Source organism: Pinus tabuliformis, chromosome 4_2 (genome assembly GCF_031772625.1).
Source record: "Pinus tabuliformis cultivar Carrire ecotype Pingquan chromosome 4_2, CPIR1, whole genome shotgun sequence".
NCBI classification, from domain to species: domain Eukaryota; kingdom Viridiplantae; phylum Streptophyta; class Pinopsida; order Pinales; family Pinaceae; genus Pinus; species Pinus tabuliformis.
The window spans coordinates 1,093,322,847-1,093,341,989 of NC_142304.1; positions in this window are offsets into that span (position 1 = coordinate 1,093,322,847).

The following is a 19,143-nucleotide window of genomic DNA, read 5'->3' on the forward strand; positions in this document are numbered from 1 at the left end:
TATATATTTCTTTTATTCAATCACCTCTGTGCCATATTCCAAGCATGAATGTGGGATCTCATGGGATAAACCAATCCATAAACAACCAAGGGAATCCAGAGGTTAAACCACCTCCACCCTCACCATACTATGATCTCACCTAAACCATTCCTGAGATCACAAAACCAAACTAGATTGGATGCCTCAGAATTCCTTTACCATCCCTTGAGGAATTTTCTTGTCTCCACCCACCTATTGAGGGCTTCCCAGAGAAAACCATGTCGATCCCAACCCTTGGTATTTTCCCGATACCACCTCACCGAGATCCAAAATCTTCTGGTAATCCAAATCTCAACTGAGAAAGAATCCCATCACACCATGGCTATCTGGAAATAGAAAGGGAAGGCTAAAATCAATGTCAAAACACGTCAAAATACATTCCATCAATAACAAACAAACCAAGTATACACATGCATGTACCATGCATGCCAAAAACAACTAGGAAATCATACATGTAACCTGTTACCTACAAGTATTCCTGCTGAAGTTGCTTGATCTATCCTTTCCTTTGCCTTCCTTGTCCTCCCTTTGCTTGTTTTCTTTCTTTCTCCTCTTGGTGCTCTTCTCCTCACTGAGACTAATCTTGAAACTGAACTTACCAAAGGCTTTGAATTGATTCTTAGAAGCCGTTTTTATTGATGCCTCTAATTTCTTCATTTCCCTTAATTTTCCTTCAATTTCCTCCTCACATGCAACCTATGTCCTTTCACCTCCCTTTTCTCCTAATTTCCTTTATTTTCATAAATAAAGTGCCAAAAATATATTTTTTCCTTTTCAAAGCCTTTGTCATTGCCTTTTCCAATTTCCCCTTAGCCTTAAACACAACAAGTGATGCCCATTAGGATATTTTTCCCAACAATAATCTTGTAATACATGTCCCATGACCTTGGTCTTACTTTGCCTTTATTAACTTTATTACATGAAATTTTAACGCGGGGTTGTTACAAACCCCTCCCCCTTAGGGCAACATCATCCTTGGTGTTCTATGACACCTACAACCAGCAAAACCACTGAAAAGAAAAACATACTTCCCATGGATCTTTATACCCCAGCTTGTTGCAGTATTTACAATGACCACGACTGAAAACATGACAATCATATCATTTATTAGATATTTATAACACAACTCATTATGGTATTTAAAATAAAAACCAAATATACTTATGCACATTTGCTTCAACCAACAAATAACTATACTGTCTATGGAGATTTTTAATCCAGCTCAATACAATATTTACAATAATATACATATGCACATTTGTTCAACCAACAAATAAAAGGAGACAATGATTGTATCAACAACAAGGGAATCCAGAGGCTCACACCTCCACCCTCAAAGTAATACCAGGATTCGCCTCCTTCCTAGGAATTCCAAAACCCACTTCCAAACTCAAACTTGCATTCAATGTCTAATGCTATAATCCTTGTGTTACCTGTTCCTTTAGCGAACATTATCGACTCATTATTCTAGGGAACACTCCCAAAGTGCATCTGATTCCATCTAAAAATGATAATGACAAAAACAAATCCATCCTCTGACCTTCCCTTCTCTACTGCATAGTCCCTCAGGCAATCCGGTCACCCCCTTCCATGCAGTCGCTCACCTTCCAAGTTCCCTGAAATCCCCTTTCTCGGGCTATCCATCCCTTGGTAAGGTTTCCTTGTATCGGAAGGTCCAAAAACCAAGGCATATTCCTACCTCAAAACCAAGGCTTATCCCTGCCTCCAAACCATCATATCAGTCATAACATGCTCATGGAAATCATTAGACAATATTGGGTACTAATGTCCCACAACAGCCCTCGTCCTAAATGCTTTACCAACATATTGTTGCCTATTCCAATTCCTTTTTCCCTTGTTAATTCTTGTAGTTAGTTTCAACCATCCAACCAGGAATTTTCCATACTTTCTTGTACCACGTATTGTTGGGCATGGCCCAACTTGGTCCAAATTTTTTATAAAAGGCTTCGCAAAAGAAGGAGTGGATAGCGAGGAGCACGCTAAGTTAGTTAGTTGCGTGAAAATATTGGGGCTTTGGGGCGGGTCAAAGCCCCTTATTTTGTAATGGGTATCAGGTAGTTGTCCATGTTTTGTGGATCCATGGTATGTGGACCATGGTTTTTGTAAGAACGAAATGTATTTAAGGATGTGTAATACCTTAGAGAAGAATAATAAATGATAGGAGGAGATGACCAATTGGCATAAAGTCTGTAATATGTAAGTTTCGGTCTGTATTTTGAGGAAAGGCTCCGCAACTAAGTGTGCAGAGGTCTGAAGAGTCTGCAGTTGAGTGCGCAGAACACCTACAGCTAGGTGCGCAGGTCGACAAATACTGTAATCATTGAAAATTTGTATCAATAAAGAAGAATATGTTTCAAGAAACACTGTGTATTTTGAGTTATATTTGTGCTTATAGTTACTGTTATGCATGTTATGTACTCCATTTGTGTGAATTAATCTGTATTATGCTACTTTTTTGTTATATTTCTGTGCTAAGTAAAATCTATTAAGCACAGTATTTGCTTGAAGTCTTTTATAATTGTGAAGTTGTAGATAAGGTTAACATAGAAGAAAATACATGGGAACCTTAGCTCAGTATCCCTCGGAATGTAGAAACCTGGTTATGCAATCTCCCATAACTACTTCAGGTGAGACTGCGACCTGCTTGTAGGTTGCTGCCGAAAGGGATAGTGGTTGAGGGTTTTGATGGTTGTGAAGTGCATTCTGGACCTCGGTCAAGCCCCTTAAGCCAACAAATGGTTCTATTGTCGGGCCCAGGATCTGTGTGAGGGATATGTTTTGGCATCTGTCATAGAAAGAGATCGAGAAGTGGGTTGATAAAAAAGAAAGAGAATTTGTAGAAAAAGAAAACAGAAACCCTAGACATTCGACTGAAGATTGGTTGCAGAGGTATATTTTTTAAGAGAAGTACAAATTTTTATTTGGTTCATTCCATGTTGAGCTATACGAGTGGGTCTCAAAGTCGACTGAACATAGGACCTGTTTCAAGAATGACGAACCCAAGGGATGGAATCCTGATTTGATACAAATACTCAAGAATACCAACAACAAAATTTCCAGAGTTTTTGGCTTCTGGATCGATAGTAGTTTGTGAGGATTTATCACTAAATTTATGATAGACGCAGTCGTATCATATACTGAAGTTGAAAGAGTATTTTTCAAAGGTCCGCAAGGTAATTTTTCATATTCTCTCAGTCTCTGGATTAAGATGCTTTTGTGTGAAAAGGGTATACTATGCATGCAGTCAGATTGATGTTCGGGCAAAGACAAAACTAGTCTGAATGAGGATCTACACGAAGAGGGAAGCGTTACAAAGTAGATCACGAACCAATTTTTTTTATTAAGACTAACTATAATCCATTACTAGGAAGATCTAAAAGTGAAGAAGAAAGAAGTAAACCCGCCACCCTGCCATATTCCCCTCCCCAATCCGAAGGAATCAAGTTGCCTTTTGGATTCCACATCCATCTACCCCACTCACACCCCATGCCCCTCGACATAATTCACCTACACCACCACCCCCTCCACCTAACCCCCTGAGAAGAAGAATGGTCGATGATATTAGGATGCCTACCTTTAAAGGCCTCGTCGCAGAGGATCTTAAGCAATTTTGGTTCGTCACTAATGTAGTATGGAAGGCAAGATAGGTCAATGATGAATATGTTAAGAAGGCGTAGCTCATTACGACATTGCGGGAAAGAGTGCTAACCTAGTATATGAAGTATTTTGTGAATAATCGAACTACTATGTTAGATGAGATTAGGAAAGCACTGGTGCCAGAATTCAGAAAGCCGAAGTCATAATCAAAATGTATAACAGAGTTGAAGGAGATCAAACAAGAAGTCAGTGAATCTGTATGGGAGCTAGATCAGCAATTCAAAGTATTAATGGGACATGTGAGCTTCGAAATATGTCCAAAGAAGCACAAGGAATGGTTTATAGCCACGTTGTTGCCACATATCAGGTTTCCCTTAATGCAGCAAAAGATTGAGACTCAAGCTAAAGCATTCGAGATCACGATGAAACTAGAATCATCTCCAATAAGAGACACTCATATAGGAGTGCAACAAATTCAGAGTCAATTAGCGAACTTGACCTTGGAACTGCGAGACCTCAATAAGGGTAAAGAAACTATATCGGAAGTCTAGTGTACGAAATGTAAAGTAGAAGGTCATTATAAGGATCAATGCCCTATGTTCAGAGATTATTTGGCAAGTGGAGCACCTAATCTAGTTAATCTAGGGTCGAGTTTATGGTGTGAAATATGTAGAACCATAGGTCAACATCTCTCAAAGGACTGCTACTTATTGCAGAAATATGTGTAGACTCCAAAGCAACTATTTTGTTCTTTCTGTAGATTGGTGGGCCATGACGAGAAAAATTGTCGAAGTAATGATTTAATGATGGAACACACTTCTAATGCCTACACATTACAAGCTGAAGTACATACCCATGATGGGTCAGGCCAACACCCTGGTAGAGGAGGTTTCCCTGGACGAGGGAGAGGACGAGGGGGAGGAGTTGGCTGAGGGCACAATCAAATTATATGTTACAAATGTGGCCAGGAAGGACACTTTGTGAGGGATTGTCAGAACCCTACAACAACCTGTAGCTATTGTAGGTCTTTTGATAACGTAATAGAAGAATTCCTTGTTCTCCTTGCGAAGATGTAAGGAGAGAGGAACCACCAGCCTGCAACGAATACCCAAATGATGACCGCTAAACCTAGAGAAGAAGAACCATGCGTTAACATTGTGACAAGAAGTAGAATTGTGACAGGAGATGATGAAGGTAAAAATAAAGTAGAAGAGACTTGTAGAAGGAAGACCAATGAAAAGGCACCTGGGTTTAATATCCAGGCAGAGAAATAAACATTCATGGGAGTGAAGTGAAGTTTCATGGATGTTGGGGCCTCTACTTCTTATACGCAATCAAAATTGATACCACAAAAGGACTGCGCTCAGGTGACTGCTCCAACACAAGATGTAGACCTAAGAATTTTGAACTCATTTTTGCAAACCTACTTGAAGTTATTAAGAAATCAAAGGGTTGTTGAAGGACTTCAGGAGTTGATAGACTCACTTGCTACTAAGGAGGTACCGTGAAGTGATTTGTGCACAATAAATAACTTACATCGACAGAAGAAGAGAATGGGGAAAGAAATGAGGCTAACTACGCAAATTGGACAATATAACAGACATGGGAATCGATGGGGAGACTAAAGCTGCAATGGTCACTAATGCAATTGAGGATGGCTAATTAGCAGAAAATCGTCCCTATGGGAATATTTCCTAGCATCATTTTAGATATTTTAGGAGTCATAACTATTATTGATTTGAAGTAATTGATATTGTAGATGATAGCAATCCCTATCCAACATTGCTTGGACTGGATTGGGCCTTTGAAAATCTAGTAATACTTAATCTGAAGAAAAGACAGATGGTATTTGAAAAGGATGATATGAGGGTCATTGTCCCTCTAGACCCTTCAGAAGAAATGCGGTACACTGAGCCTGTACGAGATGAGGACTATGCTACAGATGTAGATAATATTTATCAGATCACTACCAAGGAATAATATTGGAACAACCCTACTGCAAATGGAATATTGGGCTAGGAGCATGACAATTCGCACACTTCATATTCTGAAGAAGAATTGGAGAATTGGTAGAACATGTTATACAAAGTCTCTACTACAAAATCATTGCGTTGCGTAGCTTTAGAGGTACGTGAATTGCCTTATTATGATGGACTTGGAGATGTAAGTTTGTTCCTTGATGAATACAAAAGAAGGATACCAGAGGAACAAACATTGTAAGATCTAGATGTCGTGCTGAGAGCAACACCTACTAGATGGTGGGGTACTCATAAGAAGAATATAGCAGAATGGCAGCAGTGTCGGAGATTAATATGGATTGGGTTTGCCTTGATTGATACGAAGATGGAAGTAAAGTATGATGGTCTGGATGATCCTTGCAAGCATATTAATCACTATACTTCAGTATGGAAGGAAATTCCAGAACAAGAATGGGTGCATGGGTTCATCCACATGCTTGAGACAATTCCGATGAACTGGTATCTAGAGACTAAACTGCAACATGGCACTACGAGTTGGAAAGTCCTGGTAGAAGGATTCATACTAGCATTCAATTTTGAGGATGATTTTCCAGGCATTAGTTCAACCCCTCAGGTAATTAAAGAGAAAATATCCACGAATCAAACCCCAATGATTTGGCAGCATGATTGGGCGACACAGTTGAAAAATGCTATAGAATGTTATAATATCACTACTGAAGAAGACGAAGATTTGCGCAACATTGATATACCAGAGTCGGAGGGACATCGCAAATTCATTGGACCGGAACCAGGAATTCTAGATATAACGCAGATGGTAAAACCAAAGAAAGTAAACATTGGGATAGAAGAAGACCCAAAGTTCACGACGACTGGAGATTATTGGGACAAAGATACAGTTAGTAAAATCACATAACTATTACATGAATACGAGGAGTTGTTTCGACGATTTCAGAGATGAAGGGAATATTAGGGGACTTAGGAGTTATGAGAATCCCTCTGAAACCTGATGCGAAGCCTGTAAAGCAAAGACCCTATAGGCTCAATCCAAAATAAAAGGAAAAGGTGAAGGAAGAGTTAGATTAGATTCTCATAGCAGGGATTATTGAGCCGATAGAGGAGTCTGAATGGATAAGCCCCATGATAGTTCACGAAAAGAAGACTAAGGGAGAAATAAGGATTTGTGTCGACTTGAGGAAATTAAAGGATGCATGTGTGGATAACCCCTTTCTTACACCATTTATCAATGAATTACTGGAAAATGTAGGAGGTCATGAAGCCTACTCTTTTAAAGATGGGTTTTCATGCTATCATCAAATTCGAATTGCGCAGGAGGATCGACATAAGACAACTTTTGCAACATAATGGGTTTCATTTTAGTACACTTTGATGTCGTTTGGATTGAAGAACACGCCTGCCATATTCTCAAGGGTCGTAGTTGCAACATTCAAGGAGTATATACATAAGTTTTTGGAAGTTTATTTTTATGATTGGACAGTTTTTGGGTTATTAAAGAAGCATATTGCAAGCTTGAGGCTTACGTTGGATACGTGTAGACAACATCAAATTTCATTAAACTTGAAGAATTGTATATTTTGTGTGCCTTGTGGCATCTTGCTAGGACATATTGTGTGTAAACATGGATTGTTGGTGGACCCCGTGAGTATCGCAGTAATTGTAACCTTGGAACCTCTGAAAATTGTCAGAAAATTGCACACTACGGTGGGACACACTAGTTATAATAGAAAAAATATAAGGGGATATGCGCAGAAAAACATGCCGATGGAGAAGTTACTGAAGAAAGATGTCACGTTTAAATGGGATGAAGAATGTCAAAAGAGTCTGGATATCCTGAAGGAAATGATGGTAACTGTGTCGATCTTATTTTTTCCAGACTGGAGTAAAGAATTCCATGTGCATGTTGATGCATCATGCATAGCATTAGGCGTAGTGTTGGAACAACCAAGAGAAGACGAATTTGATCATCCTATAGCATTTGAAAGTAGGAAGTTGTCCAAGATAGAAAATAATTACACTAGAGAGGGAAGGCCTAGCTATGGTTTATGCGATGCAGAAGTTGAGGAACTATTTATTGGGACCACATTTTAAGATGTTCATTGATCACTCTACACTGAAGTACTTGGTGAATAAGCCTATCCTAGGAGGAAATATATGTCGATGGCTCTTACTATTTCAAGAGTATGATTTTGAAGTTATAGTCAAGCTAAGAAGATTAAACGTTGGACTAGATCACTTGTCAATATTGGAGTCAGGTGAAGAATCCAACAGTCTCAAAGATAACTTACCTGATGCACAGTTGTTCACAATCAAGGTTGTGGATGAACATTTCACTAACATTATTCAATTTTTGGCCATAGGAAGGGTGCTTGAGGAATACTTGACACAACAAAAGAATGAATTGGTAGTCAAAGAAGCTAATTTCACATTGATTGCATGACATCTATATAAGATGGGACCATATGAGATATTGTGAAGACATGTCCCTAAGGATGAAAAATAAAACATCCTGATAGAAGCTCATGAAGTTGTTATAGGTGGACAATATGCAAGGAGGGATACTGCGCAAAAGATCTTGAGAGCTAGGTTATTGTGTCCCACGATGAATAAGGACACAAAGGAGTTTTGCAAAGCGTGTGATAGATGTCAGAGAATAGGAAGACCATCACAAAGAGATGAAATGCCATTAAATCCGTAGGTGACATTAAAAGCATTTGATAAATGGGCACTGGACTTTATTGGTCGTATTAATCCACCAAGGAAAAATACCAGAGAGAGTTACATCATCATTACGACGAATTATCTGACGAGGTGGGTTGAAGCACAACTGTGAAGGATTGTAATGCAGAAACTGTCGCGAAGTTTATTTTTGAATCTATTTGGTCTAGATTTGGGTGCCCAAAGATACTAATGAGTGATCGAGGTTCGCACTTATTGAATGAAACTATAGAGGTGCTGACCAAATAATTCTAGGTATACCTTCAGAAGAGTACCCCGTATCACCCTTAAGAAAATGGGATCGCTGAAGCATTCAACAAAATTCTGGAGAATGCACTTACCGAAGATGAAATGTGAATAGGAATGATTGGGATTTAAGGATTCCAATGGTGTTTTCGGCTTACAGAACTACATCCAAGAAATTGATAGGCCAGACACCATTTCGACTAGTATATAAGCAAGAAGTGGTCATGCCCATGGAGTATATTATGCCTAGTTTACGAATTGCAACTTTCACAGATATCGCGGATTCTGAGATAAAGGAGGAGAGGATGGCACAATTGGTCACTTTAGAAGAAGACAAGTTTATTGCAAGCTTTCATCAATAAGTCTAGAAAGCAAGGGAGAAATTCTGGCATAACAGGCATATTAAGCAAAAGACATTCCACAAAGGATATTTTGTGTTATTTTACAATAGCAAGTTTGCAAAGTTCCCTGGGAAGTTCAAAACACACTGGTTGGGACCTTATATTATTAAGCATATCTCGGATGGTGATGCAGTATAACTCACGAAGTTGAAGGGACAGATGATTCTGGGACAAGTGAATGACAACAAATTGAAGATATATACGGATGACACTGTACCTGGAACCTTGCGATAAAACAACAAAGTGAAGACAGTCTTAGAGCCACCATCAGTTGAAAGTGGGAACGGGAATATAAACTACTCTACAGGAAGGGACTTCGTCAAAGGGAAATTGTTATGCGATACTGAGGAGTATAACAAAGTCCAAAGGAGTTGCAACAAAGAAGAAGTGTTTGCTCCAAAAGGAGAGGTCTGGTGAAGTTAGTTGTAAATATGACCGTTGGAAGGAAAAAGGGCACCATTAAAAGGAAATTACCATTAAGAGGCATAGGAGAAAAGAATTTATGAAGCACAACTAGCTGTATCTAGCCCATACCTGCATTAAAGAAGCCAAATCTAAACCAATCATGAGATTGGGAATTCAAAATTGTTATAAAAACTGCATCCCGTGCCACATTTTACACTTTTCTTCCCAAAGAATTCGAAAATTGTGTCTAAGTGTGAAGGATCTATTGCATGTCTGAGAGGAGTTTTGAAGAGATGGTTAGGATATTTGCAAAGAAGGGGCTAGCTGGTATTATGGAGTCACAAGCAAGAAAAACAACACCAGTCAGTGTGCCTATGTCCTTGATGCGCTTGAGGTCGCCAAGAAAACAGCCACGGTCACAAACACAACCACAGTCGTAGAAGACAAAGGAGAAAAAACCAGCTGAGGTCTCTGCAGCATAATTAAGAACATCACCCAGAAAGAAAACACAGAAAAAAAGTGTACATAAATAATAAGGAGGATAAGGGTAAGAAGCCAATGCAGAAGGGCAAGAAGATGGTGCAACAGGTCAATGATAGTGAGGAGGAGGCCAAATTCAAGCATAAGGAGGTAGAGGTCAAAGAGATCCCCTCTGTGCTCCCACCCTACATGCCACCTAGAAAACCAAGCGCAAAACCGGTTAAGGAGCTGAAGGAAGGAAAGTTTGCTACATACACTCTGTTGTTGCCAGAGTAGGTGCCTTTTGAAGGTGAAGCATTGGGGAAAATTCCCCAACTAAAGATGGAAGATTAGGACTTCAATGAAAGGAGCAAGTATCCTCAGTTCAAGCCCAGTTGGTATCTGAAGCAGGTTCATTACCTAGAAAGCGGAGTTACAAGGTTGGAGCCGCACACATGGGATGTGGGATTGCATAGAGAAGGGATTCTAAACATGCTAAATGCTCCACATTTTGGTCGAAGCTCATCCAGCACAGCCTTTCTGTGACAACTCCTCACACTGGGGCATGATATCCAGCACAGCCTCTGTGTGACAACTCCTCCCACTGGGGCATGATGGGAGTTTGTGGTTGTTATAGTATCAAATATCTATTAAGTTTTGTAATTTTATTCAAATTATTTACATGGTCTAAAAAAATTGTGTTATGCTACTAGTTTGGTTTTCCTACTACACCCCAAGTATTATATATAAATTTATACTTAAAAAGTACACTATAAACACTACCCAACAAACACAAAAAACATAATACCATATACTTTTATGTTATTTCTCAAATATCTTTAAATCTCTATAACACAAGTTATTTTTATTATTTTTAATTGAGAAAAAAATTACTTTTGTTTAAGGTGATTTCACATTTACATAAACATAAAAAGCTTGGATCTAATTTCATACTAATAATTACATACATCATGTTATTTATCAAAAATATACATTTTAAAATTTATTATGTATTATTTTTATATTATTTATTATTTATTATTTTTATTAATTACTTAAATTAAAATTATCTTCAAATTTATTTGGTCAAAATGTATATATAGAAATTTACAAAATTTTAATAAAAATTATCTATCTATATATATATATATATATATAGATATAATTGTTGTAATTCAAAGTGTAAAAAATGTGTTATAGAATCAACATAGATAAGTATATATATATATATATATATATATATATATATATATATAGATATATTTCATAAACTTAGGTTTTTAGAAATTTGATATCATCTCTGTTGGAAATAATACTGAGAGGGTGGGGGGGGGTGAATCAGTATTAGCAAATCAATAACTTTTTCATTTCCATACTTAGATTCATATACGCTACTTCAGTTAAGGGAACACGCGTGTACACGCAACTGTGTTTAATGCAACTAGCGTATATCCAGGTGACTTATGATTCAGTTAATCCATTATATGTTGATCTTTAATCAGTGCATCAGAACTTCATTAACCATATGAATAGTAAACATGTGCAGTAAAACAGAACAGATCATCACACATAAGAAGCACACATGAACACCATGATATAAGGTGGAAACCCAATGCGGGACAAAAACCACTTGTTGTTGTTTTCTTTAATATAAGAAAAACTTGTTTACAATCTTGTACTGGCGCAGACTCATACCAATACGCAAGCACCCACCTGCAAAAGGCTACAACCTTCTCTCATTCTCCAGTTTCTTCTAGAAGGGAGCTACAACCCCCTTAGCTCTTGTACTAGCCGATCCGTTTACTAGTACGTAGGCGTCGGCCTACTGAAGGCTCCAACCTTCACTCGTTTTCCAGCTGCTACTAGAAGGGAGCTCCAACCTCCTGGCTCTTGTACTGGCCGATATGTTTACCAGTATGTAGGCGCCAGCCTACAGAAGGCTACAATCTTCTCTCTTCCTCCAGGGACCACATTTCATAAATTTTCATACTGGATACTCCTGAAGCACAACACCATAATCTGAAGGCCACGTTTCATCCAATTTTCATATTGGACCCATCAACAACATTGAAGCACAAAATCAATCACCACTGCAATACATCCATCAACTACACCTGCATCATCGATCTCTGAATCACCCAATACTGAAACACTGAAACCCTGTCAACAACACAGTCACCAGAACACAGAACAGACAACAAAACTCTGCAATAACAACCAGATCCAACTGCAACTTCAAAATATCATACTTCATACTGTATATGCTACTATGATGAACCCAACCTGTGTGTATACGCGCTTTTACCAAAGCGAACCCGCATACAGATCTGCAAATTCTAACTTATAACTTTGCAGCTATTCCAGAAATCAATTATACCCAGAACATAACATTTACAAAATAAACATGCGTCAATAATTCAGATCTAGTCTATCCATGATCAAACCATATAATGATAAAACGTTCCAAGCCTTAAGATTCCGATCCATTGTTCCTCATCATCCACATGGGTGCATCCTTGGTTCAGATCAAGCAACGCATCACAAACCCATTATTTGCATACTAGATCTCACACTTCATCAGATATTCATCACTTGCTCACATCACCTCTTGGCCTAATGATCTTCTCCTTATATAGGTTTATGCCTCTCTCAATACCATGGTCCAAAACCACATAGAACCAATACCTTGGACCCAATACCTGGGGTCAACACTTCGAACCAAATACCATGGACCAATACCAAAATACCATGGACCAAATACCACAGACCAAAACTTAGTTTTCCAACATGTATGCACCTTTCCTTCTGTGAACTTGCGTGTGTACGTATACGTGCCTTTTGTTCTGGTAACCCGTGTGTATACACACTTTCATCAAGGTTAACCTGCGTATACCTCTCTCTTGACCTGTTGCACTATGATCTGTCATCTGAGTGAGTTGCCATCAAGGACAACCCCTGTATCATAATGCCAACAATCTCAAGTAAGTATTATATATTTAAATTTATTTACGGTAAGAAAATTAAAATCTACAATTATAAATAAAAATAATATATATGTATATATAATTAATTACTTACTTACAGTAAAAACAACTAAAATTTATAATTAATTACTTACAGTAAAAAAAACTAAAATTTTGTGGACGTGCCACACTTTTCAAACGAGGCCCGGCTTAATCACAAACTTGTAGTAAAGAAGACCCCACCATGATCGTGAGCCCAAGACGAGAGAAAAGAGAATATGCTAACCATGGCATTGAGAGCTGCATGTCAAAGGGATACAAGATTTTATAAAATATATATATATATATATATATATATATATATATATATATATATATATATATATATATATATATATATATATCTATATATATATATATATATAATTTTATTATTACATAACAATTTTATTTTCAAATATTAATATTTTTAAATTTTTTATTTGATTTTAAATAACTTATGTGATTTGTGGCCTTGTATTAATTTTAATATGTAGATTTTTTTCCTCTTAAGAATATAAATTTCATCTTATTGCTCTCACAAAATAAAATCTAAAGAAAATATTATTGAGGTATTTTATGTAGATCAATTTTAAAAATATTTCAAAACTTAATAGATAAGATTTAATGTTTATTAACCTTGTTTTTTTCAATCAAATTTGAAAAATAATTAACTTTCTATCTCTAAAAAACCAAAATATTTTCAGAATCCAGTGGAGCCAATTTAAAAAAATGAAAAATCACAAATAAATGTATTGAAGACTAACCATACCACTCTCCCCAAAGCTAAAAACATAACGGAAAGGATTAAAACAAAAAAGCTATAGAAGATTGCAGGATGAGGCGACTACAATGCTGAAAATGATCTGGATGAGAGCTCGTTTCTCTTCATATTCTTTATACAATTACTGTTAAAGAACTAGAGTCTCGTCCATCCCAGAGCTTCCAACGATCCCAACACTACAATTACTTCGTATATTTCCCATCCCCGTCCCATGTCCACGGTAAAAGGTTTCGAGTTCAAATTATGGTTCCCCAACACACCTGGTAACACCCATCCTCCATCAAACTATTCTCAAAGACCGTCGCATATGAATCACCACGAGTTAACACATCTCCAATAGATATCTTCTTAGGCTGAAAATCCCTGGTTGTGTACTTGTCCAAGATAGGCACAAATGCTCCTTGAGAACTACCAAGTATTCTAGACCCCAACTCTACATACAAAGGCTTATGTGTCCGCGAGACATGATCATTCACATTAATCCTGTAGTATCTTCGTAAACTTGAATGGTGGCAAAAATATGCGTTAACCTGTATCATAACCAGTCAAAAATAAATAAATCATCCACATAGCTATTAATATATTATTATTATTATTATTATTATTATTATTATTATTATTATTATTATTATCATTATTATTATTATTACGCCATAAGGTGTTCCCCTCTAAAAGCAACAACTCTGCTAGCTGCCTTCATGTCATAATCTATGCCATTTGATATTTTTTTAGACGATTATATTATGATTATCCGTTGATTTGAATTGGATGACAATTGCTACTCGGTCCCAAGTCTATCCATTCCGCAACCACTTTCCTAACCACACAAATGACTCTGGCTTGTGTCCATGTCAGGATCTCAACTGCATGTGAATACTCTTTATCGAACCACAGTATGACTCTATCTTGTGTCCATGTCAGGATCTCAATTGATCATGATAATCTTCAAAGTTGCACTAGTCATCATGAATATTCTTTATTGAACTACAGTCGAGTTTGACATATGATTTGTTGAGGCAGTATCTTAACTTTTTCACAATAGTAATGATCTATGTACTCAAGCGTGTTTATTTTTCCCATGTTTCCCTCTAAATAGTTAATCCATTACAACCACTCAAAGAAGGATATGTAAGATTAGTTAAATATCCAAATGAATTTGGAATCCGCTTCAATTTTGTGCAGTGACGTAGCTCCATATATTGGAGGTTTGGTAAATGACCAAAGCAGTCTGGTATTGAAATGATTTCTGAGCTGTTTCTTAACCTCAAGGCCTTCATTAACTAGAGATCGCAAATTTGTTCTAGCAATTTTTTCATCTGCACTCCGCCACGCACTACGAGGCCATCCACCACAATCCGTTCAAGATCCTTCAGCTACTCAATGGAATTCGAAATAGTCAATAGGGGTGTAGAAATCTAACTCCCGCAGCTGCAAAGGTTCTTGTAAAATGCTTACTTTAGAAGATATTATATATATTATGAAGGTCCCTACGTACAAAATGCTTACTTCAAGAAAAGATTTTATATATAAAGATGTTTCACAATACCATGAAAAATGATATGAGAATTTATTATAGATGTAAATGATGGTTTTTTTAAATTCTTGTCCTACCATTTTCTTTTTTTCCAATGTTCATAATCATAAACAAAGCAATCCATATGTATATGTGAAAATTGTTAGATTCATTCAATACCCAGCGGTTTACTATGAACATTAATAACAAGTAATCACTCAGCAGCAAATTCCTATTTACCCGTGATTCATCTCGTCACTGTGTTTTTAAATAGCTCCCCGACACTTGAAGAACCCTTAAATTTTTCATTGGAATCAAAGAAGGAAAGGAAGAGTTGGGACACTCATTTTGGCGGAGCCATAAGAGATCTAGTAATTCCACCCTCTTCAAAACACCATCCAAGAGAACACCTTCAATATCAATAAGTCACAACCTCCTCATAACAACACCTTCAATATCAAGAAGTTTCAACCTCCTCGTAACAATAGCACCATATAATTCATCGTCATAATATTCATCAAGAACCATCCTAACTCCTCGCACAGTTCTTATTTGTCCATTCTGAAAAACAATATGTAATAACTATTAACAATTGAGGCTTGCAAAAATGGAAAAAGAAATAAAAATTTGAACCCAAATTTTTATTTTTCAAAATGAAGAACTAAAAACTAAACCCATATTTTTATTGAAAAAACTACAAAATTAATGGATATGAATGGATGATTGAGCACTTACAGATGATAACAGCGAGGAATCATCGATTACTTTCTCTGTCCAACACCAAAGCCAACACGACAACCTTGAATCCTCAACAAGATCTCTCCCCATACCCTAAGCTAGTTATGCATATGTTTGTTATTTAGACTTTCCACTTCTACAAGAATCTTATCCTCTGGATTTTGAAACCCCCACTTTCCTTTCCAACCTGATCCTTCCTATATTCTAATGGTCGTATCTCTGTTTTTTCCAATGAAAAAACATGCAATGTCTAAGAATATTTATTTTTCCTCAGTTATAACTTCTCATAAATGTTTCTTTATCTCATTGGGAAGTGTATGTTGAAGACTCCCAATTCCGTCTTCCCAGTCTCCTCCATAAATAAGTACCGTATATACTTTCAAAGATAAGGGAAATCCATTACACACATCTTATAAGAAGTTATCCACCATAGATTCAAATCTTGGGAGCGGATAGGGTTGGATGAAGGCATGGAAGTAGAAAAGCTCCTGGGAATGTTGTGCGTTTAGTCCAGTTAGCCTATAAATTGATTATTTTTCAACTATTGAGCTTCTGAGAACATGCCTATCTCTAGATGTAATCAATATTAAGGTACTTGAGCGGAGATCATGAATTTGAACATGCAGAAGTGCATCAACCTGATTCACATCATCTATGTCATCCAAGATTACCAAGGCATTGGAAGATCTGAGAGGGTCTATGAGCATCGCTTTACCTTCATCAATGTTGTCTACTGGTTGATCCAATCCAGTCAAGTTATTAAGAATCTTTCTCTGCAACAGATTTAAAGAACCTTTCGCAGCATGATCTCTCACGTCAGATAAGAAGAAGGATGTTTCATAATCTGAATTCTTGTTATTGAAGAATTCTTTTGCCAATGTTGTTTTTCATGCGCCACCTAGCCCTACAATTCCCAAGATATGAGGTTTCGTGCTTTGCCCTGGTTGTGGCAAAAACATTGTATCTTCAAAATGTTTGAGCAAGTCATGTAAACCTATTAGATATTTTTCAACGTACAAGTCTCGCTTTTTCACCATTTTGGAGAGAGACGTCCGACCACATTAGCTCATCAGTTATTCAAAAGAAAATAAATAGAAGCAATGCTAGAAAAACCTGCATGGTCTGACCACCGTGGCATTGCCCAGAAAAGTGATAATTTGTGGCAATTGAAGGCAGGTCCAAATGGTGGCCTCACTCTCAATCATATTCATAAGCCACGTCTAATGAATCAATGCTAGAGTAGCTTGCATGGTTTTCCCATCGTGGCACTGCTTAGAAAAGGGACCATCTGTAGCAATGGAAGGCACTTCCAAATGATGGCCCTTCTCTGTCTCCATAAAGAACAAGTCCTGGGAAGGTTGCATGGTGTTACCATCATGGCATTTCCAGAGAAGGCATCAGTCTTGGCAACTAGGGCAGCCCCAATTGGTGGCAACACAAACCATGACAGAATGTTTTTATTTCCTATTTTTTAACTTTTTAATTTAGTTAAATGAGGAAAGTGAATAGGAATATGTAGCCCCATATAAGTTCAAAATTTAATGATATAGTTCAATTTAATTTATAAAAAAAATCTCATGACATTAAAAGGAGAAAAGAAAAGAAAAAGTTGATGGATAAATTGAAACGTATAATACAACTCACTAATTAAATAGAAGTTAGGTTTACAAAGTCATAAGAACAAGTGTAAATTAAATCCCACATAACTTTAATGCCATGTTTTCAAATTTTCCATGTTACTAATGCTATAATTTCAGATTCTGGTTAGAAGCAAGCAACTTAGTCCCTCTTAAACTTTAGAGGAAACCAAGTATATAATTTTATGATATTGAGAAATTATTGTGATATTACAAAATTAGGTTCATTTCAGTGCGAGGATTGGAGTGGGTATATCAGGCCAATTTACAAATACACTTGTAATTTAAAAGATTACAAATATTTATAGGCACAAAATCAAAATCATTAAAGTTAAGCTTATAAATATTTATGTCGTAAGGCATTCCCCTCTGAAAAGAGCTCTCCTAACTACCTTCGTGCCATAATCTATTCCATTTGGTCTTTTGTTAGACGATTGGGTTATGATTATCCATTGATTTGAATTGGATGATGGTTGCTACTCAGCCCCAATTCCATCCATTTTGCAACCGGTTTCCCAATCGCACAAACGACTCTAGCTTGTGTCCATGTTAGGTTCTCAACTGCGCGTAATAATCTTTGAAGTTGCACCAGTCATTGTGAATACTCTTTATCGAACCACAATTTGACTCTGGCTTGTGTCCATGTCAGTATCTCAACTACGTGTGATAATCTTGGAAGTTGCACTAGTCATCGTGAATACTCTTTATCAAGCCACAATCCAGTTTGAGTAACTTGAAACTCGGAATTTCCATTGTGGTTGTGTACAGTTTTGCAAAGCATTTATTTCTCATAGTCTTAGTAGCACCAAAATTGGGGCTACCCATTTTAATTTTGTGCGTGCTTTTATAAATACAGAACCTGCATAATACAATGTAATATGTCTAGCTAAATTGCCCTCATTTCACGGGAATCCTATGATTGATAGAATTGCAGATTCTGAATTATACATTGTTCAATTTGCAATTTTGAGCATCACAGGTCAATTCAAAATAGACTAAAATGCATAGGGTACATTTATCAATTGCAGGGATTGCAAAATTTCTTGATAGAGTTGGAGGTTTGAATTTCCAACAAATTAGATGACAAAATATTCAACACAATTTCCAAAAACGATTGCAAGAAGCAGGGTGCTTTAGATACAGCTTAGCCTATGCCCCATAAGGAAACCTTGCTTAGATTTCTCTTGCATATTTGAACAATCTTCATGGGTTATCTACTTAGACAATCTCTATGAAGTACTTTGAGTAATAAACCTTCGCAAAAGCATGACCTTTGAGAGGGTGTGACCTAGGTGATGCTTACGGGATTTAGTGCCGTGAGTGTTGGGAGATTTGGTGATTCATGGGCGTCCTCTACCTCCGTGCGTAGTAGCTAGTTGAAGTTTCCAAAATGATGCTCTTCAAATGGATTTCCAAGTAGCCTTGTGCAATCACTTGGAGTGGGCCTCTATTAATACTGAGAGGGGGGGGGGTGAATCAGTATTATCAGATCATTAAAACTTTTTCAATGCTTAAAAACATATACGCTACTTCAGTTAAGTGAACCCACGTGTACACGCTGTTGTGTCTAAAGCAACTAGCGTATATCC